This window comes from Microcaecilia unicolor, chromosome 11 (genome assembly GCF_901765095.1).
Source record: "Microcaecilia unicolor chromosome 11, aMicUni1.1, whole genome shotgun sequence".
Lineage (NCBI taxonomy): Eukaryota > Metazoa > Chordata > Amphibia > Gymnophiona > Siphonopidae > Microcaecilia > Microcaecilia unicolor.
In genome coordinates, this window is record NC_044041.1 from 117,328,289 (window position 1) to 117,347,007 (window position 18,719).

The window sequence follows — 18,719 nt, forward strand, 5'->3', positions numbered from 1 at the left end:
TGAAGAGACAATCCCTGCTCGACAGAGCTTACAATCTAATTAAGACAAACAGGACAAATAAGGGGTAAGGGAATTAGTAAGGCGGGAATGATAAAACATGGGTATTGAACAAGTGAGTAAGGGTTAGGAGTTAAAAGCAGCATCAAAAAGGTGGGCTTTTAGCCTAGATTTGAACACGGCCAGAGATGGAGCTTGACGTACCGGCTCAGGAAGTCTATTCCAGGCATATGGTGCAGCAAGATAAAAGGAATGGAGTCTGGAGTTAGCAGTGGAGGAGAAGGGTGCAGATAAGAGAGATTTACACAGTGAACAGAGTTCCCGGAGAGGAGTATAGGGAGAGATACGAGTGGAGAGGTATTGAGGAGCTACAGAGTGAATGCACTTGTAAGTCAATAAGAGGAATTTGAATTGTATGCAGAAATGGATAGGGAGCCAATGAAGTGACTTGAGCAGAGGGCTAATATGAGCATAGCGACACTGGCAGAATATAAGTCGTGCAGCAGAATTTTGAACAGATTGAAGGGGAGAGAGATGGCTTAGTGGGAGACGCCTCTCAGAGGTCTCCCACTAAGACTGTGAGAGGCAAGTTACAATAGTTTAAGGGAGAGATGATAAGAGTGTGGATAAGTGTTCTGGTAGTGTGCTCAGAAAGGAAAAGACGAATTTTGGTGATATTATAGAGAAAGAAACGACAGGTTTTAGCAGTCTGAAGAATATGTGCAGAGAAGGAGAGAGAGAGGAGTTGAAGATGACCCCAAGGTTATGAGCTGATGATACAGGGAGGATGAGAATGTTATCCAAAGAGACAGAAAATGGGGAAAGAGGAGAGGTTGGGTTAGGGGGAAAGATAAGAAGCTCAGTCTTGGTCATGTTTAGTTTCAGATGGCGGTAAGACATCCAGGCAGTAATGTCAGACAGGCAGGCTGATACTTTGGCCTGGATTCCTGCTGAAATTTCTGGTGTGGAGAGGTAGATTTGGGAGTCATTGGCACAAAGGTCATACAGAAAACCATGGGATGAGATCAGAGTGCCAAGGGAAGAAGTATAGACGGAGAAAAGAAGAGGTCCCAGGACAAATCCCTGAGGTACACCAACTGATAGTGGGATAGAAGTGGAGGAGGATCCACCAGAGTATACACTAAAAGTACAATGGGAGAAAAAAAGAAGAAAACCAGGAAAGAACAGAGCCCTGAAATCCAAGTAAGGACAGCGTATCAAGGAGTAGGCGGTGATCAACAGTGTCAAAAGCAGCAGATAGATCTCTCTCCCTCTCCCTTGCTCTAGATCTTTCTCCCCCACTTTCTATCTACCTTACCTATGCCTTCCTCCCCCCTCCCCCCACAGGTCCTGCAACTTTCTCACTCTCCCCCCTCAGGTCCCATATATCTCCCCCCCCCCCCCCCTTATACCAGTCCTGCATCTCTCTCTTCCCCCTGCAGGTCCTGCATCTCTCTCTTCCCCCCTGTAGGTCCTGCATTCTCTCCCTACCTTCACCCCCGGAGTCCCACATCTCTCTCTCTCTCTCTCCCACCCAGAAGTCTTGTATTTTTCTCCCAACCCCCCACCCCCGCAGGTCCTGCATCTCCTTCCTACTATTTGCTCCAGGTCTCTCTCTTTCTCTCCTCTTATTGCCCCCTCAATTAACATCTCTCCCCCTCTCTCCCAACCTGTGGGTCCAGCATCACTTTAATACCCCTTCCCTTCCCTCTCTCCCCTGGACAGACCTGGCATCTTTCTACCCTCCTCCACCATCCTGCATGGGCCCTGCATCTCTTTGTTCCCCTCTCCCTCCCTCTGCAGTCCTCAAAATGCTTGCAGCTCACTGGCAGAGGCAGCGATTGAAACAGGCTGCCTCTGCCCAGCCCTGCCTGAGCCTTTTCTGTGCCGTGTCCCACCTCTGTGATGTAACTTATAATAATAAAACTTTATTTATAACCCACTATATCTATAAAACTCTAAGCGGGGAACAAATCACATACAAAATGTAAAAGGTCAGAACAATAAAAATTATTTCTTCACACAGCAAACTATAAAAAATTACTGTTACTCTAAAATTAAAACATACAGCAGATTAAAATTTACATGGTATTAAAATTATATCATACATCAGAGGAACCAAACACCTGAAGAAATAAATGAGTTTTCAATGCTTTTTTAAACTGGTCCATATTTTGTATTGAACAAAGTTCAATGGGCAAAGCATTCCATAATTTCGGACGTTTGATGTAGAAAATAGATGATCTGCATTCTTCCAAATAAACCTGATCAAATGAAAGCATCAAGTAGCTGTTTCTGAGATGATCTCAGAGAACGAGTAGGTTGATAACATCTTAGAGTGGCACTAAGAGCTGGTGAAATATTACCATTCAATATTGAAAAAACTAGCAATAAAATTTTTAATTCAATGTGAAATTTTACAGGGAGCCAATGCAGTGATTTCAAAATTGGAGTAACATGATCATAACGAGAACCTCCTTTAATCACTATAGCATTTTGAACTACTTGTAGTGCCTCAGCATGTTACTGGTAATCTCCATTAGCAAACCATTACAATCTAACAATGGACAAACTACAGTTTGTCTAAGCAATGACTATCGATGCGGAGAACATACGCTGACCACCGTACCCTGAGGCAGGTCCACAAAACGACAGCCATCGTTGGTCGTGGTCAGAGGCGTTTGAAGAACCCGCACGATAACATCTGATCAAGATAAGAGTTATCTTTTCTGCTGTATTAGGCAGAGTTAAATAAATAAAAAATTAAAAAATAAGTAAAATTAACTGAACTAACACTAATACTAGAGTAGCACAGAGGTTTTTTGGCCAGTGATGAAGAAGTCCAGCCCCTTGAGCTTGGTCTGTTTGCCGGGGGCTTCTTGAGGCCTTTCCTCTGTATAGATACAGACTTTAGCGTGCTTAAGTTTTGAGATCTCCCTATTGTCTAGATTTTCAAACTACAGTTTTCGACAGAAACCAGTGATCTAATATGCCATACAATTCTTAATTTATAAAATACTTTTGCTGTTATATTTCCAACCTGGTTTTTCATAGATAATGTAGTGTCAAGTTGCACCCCCAAATTTCTTAAAACAGACTTAAGGAGAAAACTGGAAAAGAGACACTGGTCGAGACATATTTTCAAAGCACTTAAACTTACAAAGTTACATAGAGGGGCATTTTCGAAACAAACGTCTTAAGTTGGAATTTGGACGTCTTTGTAAAATGTCCAAATTCAGAGGCGGGGAAAAGGTCATTTTCGAAAAAAGATGGACATCCATCTTTCATTTCGAAAATACCAAGGACGTCCTTGGATTTGGACGTCTTTGATTTCAGCGATTTTCGAAACCAAAGACATCCAAGTCTTAGGAACGGCCAAGTCCCGCCTTCATCATGCCTCCGATATGCCCCCTTGAGATTTGGACATCCTTGCGATGGACTTTCGCTAGATAAGTCCAACTGATCTGGTTTCAATTATACCGATTTGGACGTCTCTGAGAGATGGACATCCAAGTACCGATTTATGTCGGAAGATGGGCGTCCATCTCTTTCGAAAATGAGCTTGATAGTAACCTATGGAACTTTGTAAGTCTAAGTGCTTTGAAAGTGAGCCCCACTGGGACCAAAGCAATGACCAGAAAAAGGTAGAAAAACATTTTTTTTTCTGAATTTATTAGTTGTAATATGTCAGCTTTGGGAAATGTGCATCTCTGATGTCTTGCATTTCAGTTTCTATTTCAACTATTACTGTGACAGGTTTTCTATATAGGTCTGAAATGTGTTCGCTCTTTGGAGGATTTGTTTACTGGAGCTTTGCCTTCCCCTCCAACCCCCCCCCCCCCCCCCCCCCCCCCCCCGCACACACACACACACACTACCTTGTGAAAGATGGCAATATAGGGGACCCATCTTAATTGTCTTGTCCGGGACCCATTTAGTCCTAGCTATACCACTGATTCAGTTTTTTGGTGTGCTGCTTTATCCCACAGGTAAGCAAAATCCATGAGTACTTCTGCACCCAAATTTTCACAAGGAAACTCCTCTTGCAAACTGTCCAGCCAGTACAAAAATTGCCCCCAGGTTTAGGGCTATTTTCCTCTATGTATATCACTGTGGCCTTACTAGGGCTGCTTTCTGGCCTCACCCCAAACGCAATCCACCCGATATTTGGCACTATTTAACCGGTCAGAATGGAAGCTGACCAGTTAAATAGTGCTTAATAGGCTATCCACTGATATTCAGCAGGGGATAACTGACTATCCTCCGCTGATTATTCACGGATAGCGGCTGGCGGATAACCGGTTATATCATATGATATAACCAGCTATCCGCCAATTTTTAAACCTGGTGTGGCAGTCATATTTGGCCGCATCAAACCCTGGTATATCTTTGGCAAGTTTAAAGATAACCACCTATGTCTGGCATAGCCGGTTCTCTTCAAACTGGCCGAAACCCCCCCTGGATATTCAATGCCGGTCACCAGAAATGACCCAGCATTGAATATCCGGGTTCAGAGCAGACTGCGGGAGACAACCCAGCTATCTCCCGCGGTCTGAATATCGGGGCCAGTGTTCCCATTCCAAACAAACACAGTCCAACACAGGCTTGCCTTCAGCCTGGACACACAGCATATGAGTCTTCAAGGTAATTGCAGAAACTTCCTACCTTGATTGACTTTCCCACATATGTGAAGGTCACCACAGTGCTGGCTTTCTTTGGCACAGGCAGTTTCTAGCATGTTGCTGGAACAACCACTGGCAACAAACAGTCTGCCAACAGCCATTGCATTGAGTCCTGCCTGTGAGTTCTGCTCAGAAGGCTGCAGGATTACATCACCTTTCCACACAGCCAAAAGCAGAGAGAGCAAACTATGAGGGACTTCTATGGCACTGCTGAGTTTCTCTCAGTATTGGGAGGCATAGACTGCGCATGTCTCCCTAAGGCCACCTGGGCAGGATGAGAGAGCTTATAAAAACCGCAAGCACCAGCACTCTATGAATATACAGGTGGTGTGCAATGCAAGGCTCAACATCATTAGCATGTGTGTGAGATTCCCGGGGTCTTGCCATGATGCCTTTGTGTTGTCACAGTCAAGGCTGGCTGAAGACTATGAGGCTGGATTACTAGGAGATGCTTGGCCACTCCGTAAAGACTAGGAGTGAATACCCATAAACTCCTATACCATCTATCACACATCTCCACCATGACTTCTATATGGCATGCCTGTACTAATGGCAACCCCATCGTGCCACAAGCAGTCCCCTTCATTCCCCACATATACAAATGAAATCACTGCTTGCCACAGAGGGACAGGGGAAACTGAGGTCACACTTCATGTTCAGCACACAAGCATGGCTGCAGCAGTGTCAACAGAACACATTTGCTGCCATGCCAGTTGCACCGTGCTATGACTATGTGAATTTGCACACCATCTTCTTTGTCTCTTTTTTCCCTCTCTTGGTGACAGGAGCTGCCTCCTCAAGACCTGGCTCACGATACCCGTGAGGCAACCCTGCACACCTCAGGAAGAGCGATCCAACAGTTCACATCAGAGGACCAGGTCCATTATAGAGCGCACCTTCGATCTCCTAAGAGCCGCTTCAGGTGTCTCAACAGGACCGAAGGTGAGCTCCTATACAGCCCTCAGAAGGTGTGTAATATATTCACTGCATGTTACGCAACATTGCCACCAAAAGAGAGCTAGCTCTTCCTAAGGAGGACATCACTGAAGACTCAGACAGGAGATTTCCTCAGCAGATGATGCTCCTCCCCACTCCAGGAAGGCAGCAACGGCTGCTGCTAATGTTACCAGGAATCAACTGATTGATACAACCATCCTTTTAAGAGCAAAAGGTGAGATAGTTATAAATGTGACAATAAACTAAAAAAGCGTATAGAAACATTACTCAAGAAAAGCATTTGACCCCCTCTATGCCCCCTTCTCCCCCCTGTGTTTCTCCTCAAAAGTACATTATTTGATGTGGTGCTTCCCTCTTCCCTATGCACACCATCCCCCTCCCCAGTGAATGTCCAGGCAAGGACATAGTGCCCTGAGAGGCAGTCAGGGAGTCAAGGCAGTGTCCCCCATGACCAACTTTGGCTACACGTTTGGGCATGAGATGTTGAGTGAGTTGTTGCAGTAAGGCAGCAGTACAGGCCAGATGTTGTGCCTGCGCACACTGCAGCATCAGTGTTCCCACTGGAGGTGATATTGTACTTGCTGGGAGTCTATTTGTTCACGCTTCAGCTCCAGATGTTCTTTCTGCAGCACTAGATGTTCCTGCTGCAGTGCTAAACATTCCTACTGCAGTGCGCCATGCCACTGCTGCACCTCCAGCTGCAGGTCCTTATGGTGCCTGATGGCTCCCAGATTGGCTATCATCTGTTATATTTTGGAGGCCATCTGCTCCTGCATCAGCCATTGAAGGTGATCTTTCTCCTCCTCGCTCTGCTCTTCCACGGCCTTCTCACCTGGCTGGTATGGTGAGAGAGGGTGCAGAGCTTTTGATATCTCTGCTTAGCCCATAGCTGGTATTGTCTCCTGCAGACACCCAGAGGATGTTGGCTCCTCTTGCTGGTCCTCGGGGGATGGAGATTCCTCCACCTCTCCTTCTTGTGGTAGAGGTTCCTCCTACTGGCCTTCATCCAATAAGCTCTGCTGGCTGCCCCTCAGGTGATCTGGTGTCTGCTACCCTAAACTGCCCTGTGGACAAAGGAAAGACAAGATGGCCATAAGGTGCTAATAGGACACTTTGTAGGACCAGCAGCTGAGGGATAGGGAATACACTCCTCTTCCCTTACCTTTACCCACACCTACCCAATTGAACTGATCAAACTATAACCCAGTGGTGTAGCCAGACCTAGTGTTTTGGGTGGGCCCAGAGTTAACTTGGATGGGCCCTTCCTCGCCCCCCTCCATAGATATATATGTTTTTTTTAACTCCCCCCCCCCCCCCACACACACATCTCTCCCTTGCTTCCTAATCCCCTGCCAGCGAACTGGCAATGTCCCCTCTCTCTGAACCCCCTTCCTCAGTGTTCCTCAGAAGCAAGTGCAGCAATTCATTTTTGCTGCCTGCACCAGCCTGGCAGGCTTTCCTCTGCCACATCCTACCCTCAATGCCATCACTTCCTGTTTCCTTACTAGTGGAATGAGACAGAGGGAAGCCTGCTGGGCTGGCAGTGAAAATGAATTGCTGTGGCCGCTTCTGAAGTACACCGAGAAGGGGGTTCAGGGAGACAGATATCAGGCCTACGGCAGAGGAGAGGGGACTGCAATGCCGCCGCTGGGATAGCCTGAGTCAAAAATGGGTAGGCCTGTACCCACCAGGCCCACCCATAGCTATACCACTGCTATAACCCTGACTGTTTATGCATTATTTTTTTTCTCTTTGATAGATATGCTGTATGCTACATATGCCTGATGCAGGAACACTTGGCAATGTGTAAGCAACATGCCTTTGCACTGTGCCTTAACCTGTCTTCCTTCCTGAGCAAATCTATATGCTAATGATGAAATGGGTCTTTGTGCACCAAATATCTGGTAGCAGAAACTCTGAGTAACCCTGAGGCATATCCCCTCCTAGTACATATTGCACTGTTTGTTTCCCAAAAATGGATATACAGTTGTAGATAAGTACCGTGTATATGCATACGTTTGACCTGAGGAACCCTGGTGCCTTTTCTATGGCATCAGAGATTGCAGCTATACCTCCTGTATGCCCCCCTCAGCTCCACACATAACCTTTACCATGACACATGACTCCACACATAACCTGTACCATGACTCCTGCAGTCGGTTCTGAGAGCTGTTATTCAATGCCAGGCCGTTTCTGGTGACTGGTATTGACTATCCGGTTTAACTTTGGCTGGTCAGACTTTAACCGGACAAGCTGATATTCAGCACTGGCTGGTTAAAGTCAGGCTGGCCAAAGATATTACAGGGTTTCACACCGCCAAATATGGCCGCCAAACTTGGCCTGTCTGACTTTAAAAATCAGCGGATAGCCAGTTGTATTGGCCGATATAACTGGCTATCCACTAGCTGGTAACAGGCAATATTTAGTGGTACATGGCCACTCAATATCAGCCAGCCAGGATGCAACCCTGCAGTCAGAGAGAGAAGTTTGGGGCCTTGTCCTCCTCCAACCCAGGGTTCCTACTTCTGGGGTACATCGATCCCACTCATCTGGACTGATCTAGCAGGATGATAAGAAAAGTGAAATGTGATCATACTTCCTAATTTCCTTTCCTTGAGTCCTGCTAGACCAGTCTAGGTCCCACCCAAGAAGACTGCAGCTAGATTCTTCCTTCTCATGCTCCCTTTTCACAGTGTGGTAGGCGAGTCTACTGCCCTTTTGGTGCTGAGAGACAATTCTCCACCGTATTGTAAGGTAGCACTGCAAGAAGGCACTATGGAACAGCTTACATAGCTGCCCAAAGGGGGTCCACTGGAACACTGTGCTATCTGGCAATCTTTTGTGACCATGCGGAGGGGTCATAAGGGGAGGCTAGAATATCGCTATGAACCTGCGCTGCAACACTATACCATGTAGTTGTGCTATAATTCTGCGCAAATGGGCTTCATGGTAAGGCAAAGAAGTAAGCTTGTGCAAAGAACTGCGTTATAGGGCCTGTGTCATGATTTGGTTGTAAAGGGTCTCATACACTAGTACTACTTCTTGCTGTGGCTAGAGTTTGGCATTTTTATCTGTTTTGTTGTTCCAACAAAATAAATGGTAATACTTATCAAATGCTGCAGATCTGCTTTGTTGCTAGAATACTAGCAAGATCCAGGGCTGCACCATATCTTATGCTGTGGATGATGTCACTGAATCTTCAGGTTTCTCTGCCTCCATCTGCTGATAGAGGGACTGACCCACTTGACTGGACTGGTCTAGCAGGACTCAAGGAAAGGAAATTATCAAGTAAGAACAAATTTCAACTTGGCTAAAAAGGGACTCAGAATGAGAAGGGTTCTGGTTTAGGACATTGCCTCCATATCTAGTAATGTTACGAGCACCTACTCTACTAGTTAACCCATTATGAATTTGCATGACATGGATTAGCATGCATTGCTTCCACTGTATGCAAATCTCTCTCGTGCATCTTTGTGGTATTCCTGAAGACCTGACTGGATAGCTATGCTTCCAGGAGAGGACTGAAAACCATTGTTCCAGATGACACTTCCTGTGCTGTTGTTTTGAGTACCTTATCATGATCGCTGAGAAACATAAACTATGTTACACTGAGGTCCTGCCTTTATGCTATGTCATAAAGGCTTAGGCAGTAGACAGAGCGGTTTTAATGGGTTGATTGTTTCACAGTCATCATCATAAATTGTTGCTCCTGAGGTAATATATTGTTGTAGACATGTTTAACAGGGAGTGGCAATCCTTGCTTTAATGTTTTGACTAAATAACTTCTCCTAGCATGCAAGGACTTGATGTTTTAGGGTTTGGTTGTTTTATTGTTTGTTAAGGTATGTATAAAATTACAAAGAATACACACAGGCAGATTCATTGATACAGTTAAAATATGCAACTCTAAATAACCGTGTCCAATTCTGGGTATTATTTGATGGTCATGATCATGGAGAGGGGATTTTTCAGAGGTTCATAATTATTTATTTATTTGGATTTTGACTATACCTTTTTCAGTAGTAGCTCAATGTGGGTTATGTTCAGGTATACTGGGTGTTTCCCTGTCCCTGGAGGGCGTACAATAGTTTTTGGTTTTTTTTTAACCTGAGGCAATGGGTGGTTAAGTGACTTGCTTAAGATCACAAGTAGCAGCAGTGGGATTTGAACTGGGCACATCTGGAGAGGAGGCTGGTGCTCTAGCCACTAGGCTATTCCTGGTATCCTGGTGAAACAATGAGCTGAAAATTACCTTTTCTTTTCCTCTAGCTACACCACAAAGGGGCAGGGGCAGGAAATTAAAGGTAACACATAAAGAGTTCAGTTTTAAATTCCCACATGGGATTTGCAGCTAGTATCAAGCCCAGCCCTTCCATTAGGCAGACTAGGCCATCACCTAAATAGAACACAGCAATTTGGATAGCTGGCACCAGGGGTTTTACTATGCATGACCACACAGACAGGGCTCTTGCATGGGAAGGGAAGACATTTCGGATTTAGCTCATGTTTTTTTCATTGTAACTTAAAGGCAAGTTATGCTCAGGTACAGTAAATTTATCAATGTGATATACCACCTCTTTTGAAGCACAAATTGAGGCAGTATACACAGGGCTTTTTTTGAGGGGGTACTTGGGGGTACTGAGTACCAGCACCTTTTCCATTGTCTGCTAAAATTGACCCACAGTCCCCCAGTTTTAATGAAAGAGCTCAGGCTCTACACACAAATTCTGCCTTGTCATAGATCCTGTGACTGGTTGCAGGTGGCCTGGCTATTGTGGGGTGGGTCCCTCAGTGATCACCCCACCCATGAAGGGTGGCTTGGCATTTGAGTACCGGCACCTTTTTCGCTAGAAAAAATGCACTGAGTATACATATGACTATACTTGCACTGTCCCTGATTGGCTCACAAACTAATGGGCAGATGATCTAAAGCCCCACGCTGTTCCAAACAGCGCTCTAAAAATAGCGCTGGAACAGCACAGGGCTTTACTGCCCCTATGATCAGAGATAATAGAATGCAAATGTAAGCACCCTGTTATCTCTGATCATAAAGTGCAGGAGGATTGTGCCTGATCCTCCCGCACTTATTTGACAGGTCCGGGCTGTCAAAAGCCCAGATCTGTCAAGCACAGGGGCTGGAGGTCCATGGGACCACCAGACCCCAAGTACCCCCACCCCGAGCCAATATGCCCCGCCCCATCCTTTGCCCTCCCCGAATGAAACAGTCAAACTATGCCCATGAGCACCGCCTCAAAAATGGCGGTGCCCAGCCCTGCCCATTGCATCCTGGGATGCGCTGGGCGGGGCTTCACACGATATAAGGGAGTTTCTCAACTGGCTCACCTTCATCCACATGCTTATTCACGCCTTCAAATAAATGAAGCAAATTGGCAATGATTCTATTGGCCAATGCCCTGAATGTTAACCAGCAGAGGGCAGTCCTCTGCTTCCTGCTTCAGCAGCTCCCTTCCAAAGCAGTCTACAGGGAACAGGGAGGGAGAAGGGTTAGGCCAGCCTGGACAGAACTGAACAAGGAAGAGCCACTCAACTCCATAACCTAACCTCTCCCTCCTCCCTTTCTGTCATGCAGAGTGAACGCATCAAAGCAGATTTGCATTCTGATAACTTTATCGGTATGATAGTGTGTGTGTGTTGGCAATCTTGCTATTTTGGGGACTCTTCCAGTTACTTTGTGACCTGGACTGGCCTCTGTTGGAAACAAGATACTGGGCTTGACCCTTGGTCTGAAACAGGACCCTCGGCTAAGTAAATCAGGAGACAAGAGGCAACTGGTTCCAAAGGCAAGACAGCTTTATTGCTAGCAATGTACAGTACTGAGTTCAGTCTCAGGATACTGTGTGTCAGAAACCAGCTGACACTTACATTTATACCTCCCTTATGGGCCTGCGCATTAGGCCCCTTATACATCACAGTTGTCATGCGCAGTAAACGTTTGTAGTTCTTGTATTTCTTACAGTACATGCACACGTCATAACACTGAAATGATACTGCAAGGAAAACGAAACTTATCGCCCCGTTTTAGCACACACACACATAATCACACAATGCTTCTTTCACAGAGTTGATAAGGCTCAATGGAGCTTAAGGCTCAGAGATGCAGGGTGGGGGTGGCGACACTCCCAGACTATCTTCTATTCATGTAGCGTCTACGTGCAGGCTGATTCTGTGTACAAGCCTTGGCTACTAAATGTTACAAGCGATTATCTACTGCCCTGCATCCTGTCTCAAACAGTTATTCCAGCATCTTTGGTATATTGCAAGCAGGAGCTGACAGTTTGTAGTTAAGGCACAGTGCAAGAGAATATAAAAGTTCTGTAAAAGCTCTGGTTTGGAATGTAGTATAAAGAAGCCAAAGTCCTTGATTAAATATGCACAGGTCTTGAGGTAGTCCCGTCAGTCCTGATCCGGCACCAATACAGGCCAGATCCGGCCGTCACTCCTACAGGTCTAACCTAATATTGCAATTGTTATGTTCTTATGTAAAGTAGGAAACTTGAGACTCCTTCCTGGTTAACTAGTGCTGACTGGATCCTCACAGGATATTCAGTGGCATAAACCACATAGTACTGCTGAACATCCTGTCTGACCTCTGCGGCACTATCCAATCAGTTCCGGGGACAGAGTCAGGCGGTAGCCAGGAGTTACTCGAACCCCGCTAATATTCAGCACTTGGATAACTATCTGGTTAACGCAGAACTGCAAAAAGACCATCCTAAGCTAACTAGGTAGCTGTCCGGGTACCTTCTCTGAATACTGACAATAACCTGGTAACTCCCAATAGGCCGCTGAGTACCTGGATGTGGACTGGCCCTGAATATCTGTGTATAATTTAGCTGATGATGGCCAGCATTTAAAGAAACGCCGACCGCTGCTGGCTGAGTATTAATCCCACAGTGATTAAAATAAAAGGAAAAAATATACACAATAATAACACATAACATAGTAGATGATGGCAGAAAAAGACCTGCACGGTCCATCCAGTCTGCCCAACGATAACTCATATGTGCTACTTTTTGTGTATACCTTACCTTGATTTGTAGCTGTCTTTTTCAGGGCACAGACCGTATAAGTCTGCCCAGCACTAGCCCCGCCTCCCAACCACCAGCCCCTTGATTTGTATCTATCTTTTTCAGGGCACAGACCGTATAAGTCTGCTCAGCACTAACCCCGCCTCCCAACCACCAGCCCCGCCTCTGCCATCCAATCTCCGCTAAGCTCCTGAGGATCCCTTCCTTCCGAACAGGATTCCTTTATGTTTATCCCACGCATATTTGAATTCCGTTACCGTTTTCATCTCCACCACCTCCCGCGGGAGGGCATTCCAAGCATCCACCATTCTCTCTGTGAAAAAATACTTCCTGACATTTTTCTTGAGTCTGCCCCCCTTCAATCTCATTTCATGTCCTCTAGTTCTACCGCCTTCCCATCTCCAGAAAAGGTTCGTTTGCGGATTAATACCTTTCAAATATTTGAACATCTGTATCATATCACCTCTGTTTCTCCTTTCCTCCAGGGTATACATGTTCAGGTCAGCAAGTCTCTCCTCAAACGTCTTATAACGCAAATCCCATACCATTCTCGTAGCTTTTCTTTGCACCACTTCCATTCTTTTTACATCCTTAGCAAGATACGGCCTCCAAAACTGAACACAATACTCCAGGTGGGGCCTCACCAACGACTTATACAGGGGCATTAAAACCTCTTTTCTTCTGCTGGTCACACCTCTCTCTATACAGCCTAGCAACCTTCTAGTTACGGCCACCGCCTTGTCACACTGTTTCATTGCCTTCAGATCCTCAGATACTATCACCCCAAGCTCCCTCTCCCCATCCGTACCTATCAGACTCTCACCGCCTAACACATACGTCTCCCGTGGATTTCTACTCCCTAAGTGCATCACTTTGCATTTCTTCGCATTGAATTTTAATTGCCAAATCTTAGACCATTCTGCTAGCTTCCTGAGATCTTTTTTCATGTGTTCTACTCCCTCCCGGGTGTCCACTCTGTTACAGATCTTAGTATCATCCGCAAATAGGCAAACTTTACCTTCTAACCCTTCGGCAATATCACTCACAAATATATTGAACAGAATCGGCCCCAGCACCGATCCCTGAGGCACTCCACTACTCACCTTTCCCTCCGAGCGAATTCCATTAACCACCACCCTCTGGCGTCTGTCCGTCAACCAGTTCCTAATCCAGTTCACCACTTTGGGTCCTATCTTCAGCCCGTCCAGTTTATTAAACAGCCTCCTGTGGGGAACCGTGTCAAAAGCTTTGCTGAAATCTAAGTAGATTACGTCTATAGCTCGTCCCTGATTCAGTTCTCTGGTCACCCAATCAAAGAACTCAATGAGATTCGTTTGGCACGATTTCCCTTTGGTAAAACCATGTTGTCTCGGATCTTGCAACTTATTGGTTTCCAGGAAATTCACTATCCTTTCCTTTAGCATCGTTTCCATTACTTTTCCAATAACTGAGGTGAGGCTTACCGGCCTGTAGTTTCCAGCTTCTTCCCTGTCACCACTTTTGTGAAGAGGGACCACATCTGCCGTTCTCCAATCCCTCGGAACCTCTCCCATCTGCAAGGATTTATTAAGCAAATCTTTAAGAGGACCCGCCAGAACCTCTCTGAGCTCCCTCAATATCCTGGGGTGGATCCCGTCCGGTCCCATGGCTTTGTCCACCTTTAGATTTTGAAGTTGTTTATACACACTCTCTTCCGTGAACGGTGCTATATCCACTCCATTCTCATTTGTACTTTTGCCAGTCAATCGCGGTCCTTCTCCAGGATTTTCTTCTGTGAAAATAGAACAAAAGTATCTATTTAGCAAATTTGCTTTTTCTTCATCATTATCCACATAGCGGTTCGCAGTATCTTTTAGTCTCACATACAGAGACAAACAATAAAACAACCAAACCCTAAAGCCTCAAGTCATGGTCCTGGTCAGCTGGGTTTGCTTCCCTTCTTCTTCCCTCAGTCTCCACTATCTTCTCTGGATGGCCTTTCTATGTACTCACCAGGACTGTCACTGGGCAGCCTTTCGGAGGGGCAGGAAGATAGTGCTTCCTCTGATGTTGCAGCCAGGTGGTGAGAGGGGAGAGAAAAAGTCCTCCTTTGGTGATATGGCCAACTGGTTTGTCCTCTTCTAGTGAGGTAGCCATGCATGGCACCTGCAACACCAGTCTACAACCAGTTCCCTCTCCATTCAAGCTCACTAGCTTTACAAGTCACTTTAGATTGAAAGCTCCATCAAACCCAGCATAGACAGAGGTCAGGCTCCCAGTAAACAACATGCCTTAATAGAAATTCAAATGCCGACATCCCTCCCCCATCAGAGAGCTCCCTAATGCAGACTTCCTGTCAGCCCAATCAGCATAGCTTATAGGATTTAGAGGTAAAGTCTCCAATGGCAAGATAGGACTTTCCTTAAACATACCCACAACCCACATCCATTACAGCATATCTTTCCGTGCTTCTCTTATAAGGGAAAGGGAAATGGGACTTGATATACCACCTTTCTGAGGTTTTTTGCAACTACATTCAAAGCGGTTTACATATATTCAGGTACTTATTTTGTATCAGGGGCAATGGAGGGTTAAGTGACTTGCCCAGAGTCACAAGGAGCTGCAGTGGGAATCGAACTCAGTTCCCCAGGATCAAAGTCCACTGCACTAACCACTAGGCTACGCCTCCAGGACAACTGTACACTTATACGACTTTTGACAGCATAGGCGGTCGGTGGCACAACTGTTTGGGGAAGCTAAAGGGGGTGGGGCCAGGGGTGGGGCTTACATCCATAATTGTCTGACAACACAGAAAAAAATAAGTAAAAATAAGTCACAATTAATACCTTTTATTAAATTTAGATATTAAATATGTATCATATGTCAAAGAATAAAGTGGTTGCTCAAAGCATGTGCTAACCACAATTGCTCAACTGCAAAACACTATGCACAAATTTGTGCAAAAACACACTCATAAACCTTACTGTACCATAACACTGGGCAGACCCTAATAAACCAATATACCACTCATACGGAAAATGCAGACCGCCAACAATATGAAACAAGGGATCATAATATCACAATTGTCATGCATAGCCACAAAACACCCTTTTAGGGTGGAAAGTGTTCACAATGAGCTCCTTTTATGAACGACTATATGTAGATCCTTCAAGAGATAGTGTGCCATGATTTAGGCTCTAAAACCCTTTCTGATTATTTGGTGCCACCTCAGTAAGGTCAATACACAATCTCTCCACTGCAAAACACTATACACAAACTTGTGCAAAAACACACTCCTAACCTTACCAAACCATAACAGTACTAATTCCAAGGACAGGATGAGCTACAACCTTATGCGCGGAAAGGTAGCACTGTAATTACACCAGGCTCTAAAACACCAGTGCACAACCTAGTGAAACAAAAAAAAAACCCAAAAAGGGCTGAAAATACTACACGCTAGCAGAATACTGCACCTTGATCACACATGAAAAACACATGACACAACAGATATGAAGGCAAATTACTGAACTGGAAAGTTACCTCAAGAAGTCAGACTCAGCATGCAGCAATACTAGAAAAACTGAAACTTACATGCAAAACATCACAGATGCACATTTCCAAAAGCTGACATATTCCAGTTAATAAATTCTGAATAAAATACTTTGTTGTCTATTCGCTTTGGTCCCAGTGTCTTCTGTTTTATGCAGTGTCTTCTTTCCATTTGATATTTTTTCTCTCACCATGTCCACCATCCTCCTGTGTCCTTATGCGTCCTGTCTACCATCTGTAGCCCTGTCCCTAGCCTTCAGAATCCCGATCCAGCTCTTAAATTCAACAGTTTACCCTCCATCCATATCCAGCATTTCTCCTCACTCCCCTCCATCCATGTGCATATACTTTCCTCCCCTCCATCCAGCACCTTCCCTCTTTCTCTCCTACCCTTCCATCCAGTGTCATCCCTCTTTCTCTCTCCATCCTTCCACCCATTACCCTCTCCCAATCCTTCCGTCCATTGTCTCCCTCTATCTCCCCTTCCTTCTAGACAGTTCTCTCTCTTGACCCTTTTCCATTCAGCATGTCCTCTCTCACCCCATCCTTCCAGTGTCTTTCCTCTTTTCCTCCCTACCAGCATCTTCCCTCATTCTGCCCCCTCCTTCCAGCATTTTTCCTCTTTCTCCCTCCTTTCATCCAGCCAGCATTTCTCAGTCTGACAGCTAGGGTCTCCCCCAGTTTCTCCCCAGCAGCTTCTCTCTCTCTCCTGCCCATGTCCCCTCTTTCTCTCCCCATCTCTCCCCTGCTCTTTTCCATGTCCCTGGCTCTCCCCTGTTCTTTTCCATGGCCCCTCTTTCTCTCCCCATCTCTTTCTGGCTCTCCCTTGCTTTTTTTCCATGTCCCTGGCTCTCCCCTGCTCATTTCCATGGCCCCTCTTTCTCTCCCCATCTCTTTCTGGCTCTCCCCTGCTTTTTTCCATGTCCCTGGCTCTCCCCTGCTCTTTTCCATGGCCCCTCTTTCTCTCCCCATCTCTCTCTGACTCTCCCCTGCTCTTTTCCATGTCCCCTCTTTCTCTCCCTATCGCTCTCTGGCTCTACACTGCTCTTGTCCATGTCCCCTGGCTCTCCCCTGCTCTCCCTCTCTCTCCTCCTACTGTTTCCAGCCAGTGGCCACATTCTCTTCTCTCCCTCCAGCCCGGGCCTCTTTACAGCAGCGCTGACAGAAGAAGAAAAAGAAGCGCGGGGCCGCAGCAGCCTTCAGACATGCGCTGTCGGCTCTGCCGGTCCTCTGCCCCCGGAACCGGAAATTGACGTCACGGGGCAGAGACCAGCAGAGCTGACAGCGCATGTCTGAAGGCTGCTGCGGCCCCATGCTTCTTTTTCTTCTTATGTTATGCTGGCTGTGGAGAGAAGCGGCAGCAGCGGATCAGCGTAGGTCTCGTTCCTGGCTGCCACTGCGCTGCTCAACAGAAGCGGCGGCAGCAGAAGATTTCATCGGGAGTCTCGTCTCGGGCTACATTTGGAGAAGGAGGCAGGCGGGGCTGCGGGGAAGGTCACAGTTGCTCCCCAAGTCTCTTATATGGGGCGCCTATGCTTGACAGTCATCTCAGTGAACAGATAGACATCAGGTGGATATAGAAGGAGGCCAGACTACTAGGCCCCATACTGCTCTCCGATCACATGTCTGTGATTCAGGGTAAAATCTGGGCTGGGACTCCTTGAGTGAGAAGCTCTCTCTCTCATATTATATTTATAAAGAATGAAGGAGACAGAGACATCAGGCATGACCCAACAGTGAGGGGGGGACGTGCATCAAAAGAAGTCAGCACCCTCTACTGAACTTGGGTCATTTGTATCCCATCATGTGACATGTACAGTGCTGGTGAGACTGGTGTGGTGAGTTTAACACAAGTGTACTGAACATGGACCAGGTGTGTGGCCTGAGGGACATGAAAGGAAACTAAACATGAGCGGTGCTGAATATTTGGCCCCATAGGCTGTTCACTACAGTTATTCCTCCTATCCACTGTTTACTCAGCAAATTAATAAAGTTTACTTGATATGGAAAACTTGCAAGCTGTTACCTGTGAGGCCTGATATCAACTGGGGATAAGGAGGGAGTCAGGACAAACCAAGGTCAGATGTGCAGAGATGTCTCCCCACAGACTAAGAGAGGCAAGGTCAGCAACCAAACTGCACATGATGCGGTCAGAGTAACATAGTAGATGACAGCAGATCATGACGGTCCATCCAGTCTGCCCAACAAGATAAACTCATAGCATAAGGTATGATGCACTACTACATATGCATACTTGATCTTGATTTGTTCTTGCCATTTTCAGGGCACAGACCGTAGAAGTCTACCTGGTACTGGCCTTATTCTCCAACTACTGAAGCTGAATCAGTCCAGCCATGATCAGGGCACAGAATGTAGAAGTCTGCCCAGCACTGGCTTTACTTCCCAATTACTGGTGTTGCCAACAAATCACCCTGTACGCTTGTTTGGTTCCATGTCTTCCATACAGGATTCCTTTGTGTTTACTTTATCCCACGCATTTTTTAAT